Source organism: Tetranychus urticae, unplaced genomic scaffold, assembly GCF_039701765.1.
Source record: "Tetranychus urticae isolate SD_2017Ah unplaced genomic scaffold, NJAU_TeUrti_SD_1.0 Scaffold_4, whole genome shotgun sequence".
NCBI classification, from domain to species: Eukaryota; Metazoa; Arthropoda; class Arachnida; order Trombidiformes; family Tetranychidae; genus Tetranychus; species Tetranychus urticae.
In genome coordinates, this window is record NW_028315836.1 from 512,501 (window position 1) to 520,000 (window position 7,500).

The following is a 7,500-nucleotide window of genomic DNA, read 5'->3' on the forward strand; positions in this document are numbered from 1 at the left end:
GTGTAGTTGCTGAATTGAGAGAAGCAACCATCAGTAGTTGATGGGGAGGTAAGTGATTGTCTACGGTTATGGATAAGTCAATGCATCAAGCAGTGGTATGGTCCAGACTGTAGCTGTTCACGCATCTATTCCTGTTATTCTGTTGATGTTTGGTGGTTGAAGAGACGGGCCTGAATGGGTTTGGATCGTCAATCATCTTATCACCACACACTATTATACAAAGGTAGAGTACCTGCAAGACCTAAGGTCTTCCTTGGTACGACTGACAATATCTATGAGAGTTGGGCTTTAATGCTATCAGACTTCATATCTTGCATATATGTTCAAACTAGTCACTCAACAGAGTGAGCAGTATTAGTATTGAGCTCTGCTTGTGCAAAGCAGACCGCAGATTGATCCAAGAAATTGGTATCAAGCGGTTATAATACTATGCTGTTTAGTTGACTTGCAAACGTACCCAGCAATGGTTACTCCTGCTAGATGTGCTTGCACATTTTAGTGGAAGAAGATGGATTCTAAAGAGTTTTCTGCAGAATCATCTTAATGCACGACATAAATCTCGATACCTCGTTAAAGTTAACATCCACTTGCTGGTTGTTAGCTGAGGATATCGTATTTATAGCTGCAAAAACAACTTGTTTAGCATTTTACTTTGCTAAAACATCAAGTTACCTGGTTGATCCTGCCAGTAGTCATATGCTTGTCTCAAAGATTAAGCCATGCATGTCTAAGTACATACTGTTTATAAAGTGAAACCGCGAATGGCTCATTAAATCAGTTACGGTTCCTCGGATATTCTTTTTTACATGGATAACTGTGGTAATTCTAGAGCTAATACATGAACAAGTGTTCCAACCTCAGCTTGCTGACGGAAGGATCGCATTTATTAGTACAAGACCAATGATTCTTATTCACCTAGAACCCTGTTCAGTGATTTCGGTCGCTGTCTAAGGACTAGCAGTGGGGATCTTAGCAACTTCGGTTGCATTTCTTGTGATGACTCTGAATAACTGAGCAAATCGTATGGCCTCTGAGCCGACGATGTATCCCTCAAGCAACTGCCTTATCAACTGTCGATGGTAGGTTATGCGCCTACCATGGTTGTAACGGGTAACGGGGAATTAGGGTTCGATTCCGGAGAGGGAGCCTGAGAAACGGCTACCACATCTAAGGAAGGCAGCAGGCGCGCAAATTACACAATCCCAGTACGGGGATGTAGTGACGAAAAATAACAATACGGGACTCTATTGAGGCCCCGTAATTGGAATGAGTACAATTTAAATCCTTTAACGAGGATCTATTGGAGGGCAAGTCTGGTGCCAGCAGCCGCGGTAATTCCAGCTCCAATAGCGTATATTAAAGTTGCTGCGGTTAAAAAGCTCGTAGTTGGATTTCAGTCGAACCTATGGGGTCCACTGATTAAAGGGTTAGATGGTGATGTTAGGTTTCTTGCTTGTGTCTACGGATGCTTGCTTGAACCTTCATTCCTCTTTCCTGGTGGTTACATTCATAGTGTTTAGACAGAAAATTGCTCGATATTTGCTATCAATGCTCTTTACCGAGTGTTGATTCAAGCGATCGAGACTTTTACCTTGAAAAAATCAGAGTGCTCAAAGCAGGCGTCCAAAACCTCGAAAGAGGTGCCTAAAAACGGTATGGTCAACCATCTATATGATGCGTACCACTACCTTAACTTGAATGATCTTGCATGGAATAATGGAATAGGACCTTGGTTCTATTTTGTTGGTCTTAAGAATCCAAGGTAATGATTAAGAGGGACAGACGGGGCATTTGTATTGCGGCGCTAGAGGTGAAATTCTTGGACCGTCGCAAGACAAACTACAGCGAAAGCATTTGCCAAGAATGTTTTCATTAATCAAGAACGAAAGTTAGAGGTTCGAAGGCGATCAGATACCGCCCTAGTTCTAACCATAAACGATGCCAACCAGCGATCATTCTGAGTAACTAATTTCATGACTCGAATGGAAGCTTCCGGGAAACCAAAGTTTTTGGGTTCCGGGGGAAGTATGGTTGCAAAGCTGAAACTTAAAGGAATTGACGGAAGGGCACCACCAGGAGTGGAGCTTGCGGCTTAATTTGACTCAACACGGGAAAACTCACCCGGCCCGGACACTGAGAGGATTGACAGATTGAGAGCTCTTTCTTGATTCAGTGGGTGGTGGTGCATGGCCGTTCTTAGTTGGTGGAGTGATTTGTCTGGTTAATTCCGATAACGAACGAGACTCTAGCCTACTAAATAGACTTGCAGTTTACACTGCAGTACTCCCCCTTAGTCAACCTGTGGGTGGTAGTATCTCTTGATGGTTTCGGCTGTTGAGGGCTCTGCTGCTATTAGCCTACAGAATTGGCTAGGGTAAGGATGCTGTAGCACTGTAAGGACTTCTTAGAGGGACAAGCGGCGCTCGCAGCCGCACGAAACAGAGCAATAACAGGTCTGTGATGCCCTTAGATGTCCGGGGCCGCACGCGTGCTACACTGAAGTGGTCATCGTGCATACTGTTTCCTGCTCCGAAAGGAGTGGGTAACCGCTTGAACCCATTTCGTGATGGGGATTGGGCATTGTAATTATTGCCCATGAACGAGGAATTCCCAGTAAGCGTGAGTCATTAGCTTGCGTTGATTACGTCCCTGCCCTTTGTACACACCGCCCGTCGCTACTACCGATTGAATGATTTAGTGAGGACTTCGGACTGGTCAATCCAGACCATTGGGAAACTAGTGGTCGGATTGTGCTGGAAAGATGTTCAAACTTGATCATTTAGAGGAAGTAAAAGTCGTAACAAGGTTTCCGTAGGTGAACCTGCGGAAGGATCATTAACGTATTACCCTCTTATTATAAGAGAAATACAACCTTCAAACAATCAAACACTCTGCATAGTGATATTGTAGATGCTAATATGGTGAATGCAATTGAATTGTATTTGCATTAGAGTCGCAATTGTGAATGTTTATTGCAAACATTTAGCCATTGCAACATGATTCTAATTTGCATTACATTCGTTCATTCATACATCCATCTTTCATTATCCAATGCAACAAAGAGTGAGGGTTATCTAACGATAGCCATAATTTCTTTTGCAAAACAATTGTAGTTTATAATGAAAAGCCTGTCTTGCTACATACTTGGTACCTGATCAAGTCTTCAGCTTATGCTGACGGCAAGGTTTAAAGAAGGAAGTTTTACACTTCTTCGCCTAACTAAGTAAAGACAACTATGGTTTTTATAAACTGCATACAATTGTTTTCAAACCCTCTCAATGCAGATTTAGGATACTTATTAAAAGTCCCACGGTGGCAAAGATACATCTTCAAGCGGTGGATCACTCGAATTACCAATCGATGAAGAACGTAGCTAGCTACGATAATCGGTGCGAATTGCAGGACACGCCGAGCACTTGAGCTTCCAACGCACATTGCGGCTTTCGGGTCTTTTCCGAGGTCACATCTGTCTGAGAGTTGAGATGTAAAATAATCAACAAAACACTTGCATACTACCATATATGCATATTTTTGAGAGGATTGTATATTTATATGCATGAATCTTGATGTTTTATTCCTTTTCTTAATTGCAATTCGTTGCAATTTAGTAAGGAGAATCTCAAATCTACTTGTTTCACATGATAAATTTTGTGTACAATGCATATTTCATCTCTGCAAGCAGTATATATGAATAGATACTAGCATGAGATTCTAAGGTTAGTCGCCTATCTGACGACGCTAAAGTCGTATTGCAGATAACTATGGTGATCAACTAACCTGTTAACTGATGAATCTTCTTGCACTTGTATAAATCGTACAAATAGTAGCTATTTCATTCTGTTAAAGCAGACCTAAGAAGTAATGCAAAGGCAAAATTTGTGCAAACATTAAAGTAGATTTACGTTGCTTGCTTGCAAACAACACAAATAAACATTAATCAACTTAATCAATATTTTTGATCTCAGATCAGGTGAGGTTACCCGCCGAATTTAAGCATATAATTCAGCGGAGGAAAAGAAATCAAATGAGATTCCCTGAGTAACGGCGAGTGAAAAGGGATGAGTCCGGCGCAAAGGTTTTCCATTGAAAGGTGGAAAGCGGTGCTGCGTAATGGTTAGAGTCACGATTATTTCAACTAAATCTGCAAGTCCCTCTGACAAGGGCCCTCTTCCCAGAGACGGTTCTAGGCCGGTGGCAGATCTTGGTTAATGGAATATCGATTACTGGCTTTAGTCGCGGATAGAGTCAGATTGCTTGAGAGTGCAATCCAAATTAGGAGGTAAACTCCTCCTAAGACTAAATACGATGGTAATATCGATAGCAAACAAGTACCGTGAGGGAAAGTTGCAAAGTACTTTGAAGAGAGAGTTCAAAAGGACGTGAAACCGCTTGTAGAGAAACGGATAGAACCACGAAGTGTAGCTGAGAGGAGAACTCAGCTCCTCTTGTGTATTGTTGCCTTTTTCTATTCAGTGCTAAGAATGCTTTACAGCGTTCCAAGATCAGTAGGTTAAGGGGTAACTTTTAGCCTGCCCTTGGATCTTGGTATTGATAGGAGGAGTGCAATATGTGCATGAGGAGTGCATTTTCTCAACTCTCGTGCTCAAACCACGACCAATGTGAAGGAGAGTGCAAAACTCTTGTTCAAGTGATAACAGCAAGGTGTACTAAACACACACCTAATCAGCATTTAGTTTTCACAGCTACTAATATTCCTTGCGTTGTTAGACTTAGCCTGTGAGCTAGTGTTGGCAACTGTTACCACAGTCACATTGGAGATGAATCTCTGCTTATGCAGGGTCAACAATGCTTGTCATCTGCTCTGACGAATCCGACTAGTCTTTCGTTGATGATGTCTGTTTCTTCACCTGGTGTTGAAACAACTCATGGATTGGCTGGCTTTTGGTGGTTTGTTGGTAAAAGTGGCAAGCTTACGTTAACCTAGTGATTCTGTGGTCAGTAGATCGGTACTCTATCCGACCCGTCTTGAAACACGGACCAAGGAGTCTAACGGTCTGGGGTCAGCCGAGCGAAAGACATTTAAGCGAATAGATGATTGAGCGGAAAGCACTTGCGCGAAAGTCAGCTGAGCGAAAATAATTTTTGTTGTCAATAGATGGCGCTGTAAAAAAACTTGAATGCAATGAAAACTTTTGAATGATTCAGAATAAATAATTTTCAATGTTTTTTTATTGAGGCTGGTCAAAAAATAAAATATTACAAAAGGAATGGCCTTTGCGCATATGAATTTTGCCTAGTTAAGGCTCTAAAGCTAGTGCGCATAATTTTGAGCGTTTTTTAGGTTAATTTCGATTTGAGTCAGATAATTTTGTATAATGTTTAACTTTATCGATAAATTGGATTGGTGACAAATTACCATTAGCGTATTCAAAGGTCAAATTGAGAATCCGCTGGTTAGCTTCGGCATATTTCTTTTTGGGTAAATTGATAATCGCGCCATGTTGCGCCATCATTATATTTGTCTCAGAACTATTTTGATGCTGAATTAATTTTTCCAAAAAAAGCCATAAACTTGCATGATTGCGGCCAACACTTTTATTCAGGGCGAAATGCCAACCTTCTACATGGTTATTAGTTCTTGGGTCTTGATCGTTAAAATGATTCCATGTCGAAATCGGGAATCGCGCATCGTCGATCAAATAAGTTGTCTTGAAATAAAGTATAAAATCGTCCAAATTATCGATCTGCGGTGAGTCTGCAATTATTTCCTCGAATGCACCAGCGATATCTTCAGCTTTCAGGAATGGTAATGCTGAGAGTCGTTTAATTGTATTGTAAACTTCGTCATTTTCTTTATATTCCCTTGTGAGGCCTTTATGTTGAACGTTTCTCCAAATTGACTGGCTAAAATGAAAAAGGCACGATTTAAGAGTGCAGGTCGGAAAGCACGTCTTAATTGCTTTCATGGCAGCCATCTCAAAATCTGTCGTGAATATTTCAGGACTCCAAGTTAACTGCAAATCGAAACATAAATTTTGAACCAATCGAATCATTCGAATATAAGTTTCACTGGTTGATGAGGGTAAAAGCGCATAGACGACGGGTATCATATTGTCGTTGACCATCACATGAAATGAGTAGAGGGAATGAAAAAGTTTTGGTACACTTTTGAATGTACCATCAGCATACACATGCTTTGCATTGCATAGAAATTTCAGAAACAAATCAGTTGCAAATAGCAGAATCTTTTCATTTTCACCATCAGCAATTCGAAAAAAAACTTCGCCATTAGAGTTTTGCTTGAGTTCATTCGGAACGACAATATCACTGTGTGTTGATGGTAAAGGTGGATATCGGCCTGCTCGAGCTCTTGATAGAGTTTTTTTCAAGCTCCTGAAAGTTTGAAGTGCAGAACCAACGACATCATCAGAATAAGTTTGTAAAGTTTCATTAGTTGCCTTTTGATAACTCTCTTTGAGATTCGGATAGTTAGCAACTTTTGCATATTCTTTTCCTTTATTACGTTGCTCAATTTGAATGATTTTTTGCAAAACAGGCTCGTGGTTGTGATCAGTTGAACATTTGATAGTTGAAGACTCAATTGTAACTTTCCCAACACAGTTTTGTTCACAACATGTCCAATATTCAACATCATTATACACTTTCTTTTTACGATAGATATAATTATCTTTAACTAATAAATTTGCATTGCGAGTTGATTTGATGAATCGAAAAGACATATTGAGTAAATAGTTAACAAAATCTCAGCAAAATGAGTACAAACAAAAGCAAAATCAATGAAATCACAATTTTAGGCACAAAAAATGAAATCAGGAAGAAAAACTAGTCATACAGTCGAAAGAACGATCAAAATTGACCTTAAAATAACCAAGTTAGTAATTCTGGCTCTTCACCTCTGTATTTTTCTTCATCATCATGAAAAAGACGATTAAAAAGTTTTAAAGAGTTTATTAATAGTAATAATTGCATTGATATTAATTATAATCCTATTGAAAAAATTGGTTTCAAAAAAATTTTAAACAGATTTATTGGGATACTATTTTCGCTCAGTTGACATTCGCTTAAATGGCTTTCGCTTAATCGTCTTTCCGCTCAAATGTCTTCCGCTCAAGTGACCTGACCCCAGTCTAACATGTATGCAAGCTGATCAGTCTTGTTTAGGCTTGAAAGGCGAATTGAAAGAAATTGATATGATGTATGCTTGTAAGAGTATACCGCAATATCAGCCCGTGATATATCCACTTTACCGAGATTTTCGCGGAGCACTAGTATATATGTTAGTACCCGAAAGATGGTGAACTAAGCCCGGACAAGATGAAGCCAGAGGAAACTCTGGTGGAGGTCTGTAGCGATTCTGACGTGCAAATCGATCGTCAGATCCGGGTTTAGGGGCGAAAGACTAATCGAACCGTCTAGTAGCTGGTTTCTTCCGAAGTTTCCCTCAGGATAGCTGGCACCAATGGAAGTACCAGTAGCATCCGGTAGAGCGAATGATTAGAGGTCTTGGGGCCGAAATGG

General features: G+C 40.3%; 2 non-coding genes and 1 pseudogene across 2 annotated transcripts; all 3 read left to right on the plus strand.

Annotated features, from left to right (window-relative positions):
- The first annotated feature begins 669 nt into the window (after nt 1–669).
- On the plus strand, nt 670–2,838 carry LOC149092968 (small subunit ribosomal RNA). The gene has a single exon (XR_016200406.1). It is a non-coding gene; the product is annotated as a small subunit ribosomal RNA (ribosomal RNA).
- A 487-nt stretch (nt 2,839–3,325) lies between these two features.
- LOC149092969 (5.8S ribosomal RNA) lies at nt 3,326–3,480 on the plus strand. The gene has a single exon (XR_016200468.1). It is a non-coding gene; the product is annotated as a 5.8S ribosomal RNA (ribosomal RNA).
- Nucleotides 3,481–3,956: 476 nt separating this feature from the next.
- Nucleotides 3,957–7,500, plus strand: part of LOC149092970 (large subunit ribosomal RNA) — a 6,270-nt pseudogene continuing 2,726 nt past the window's right edge.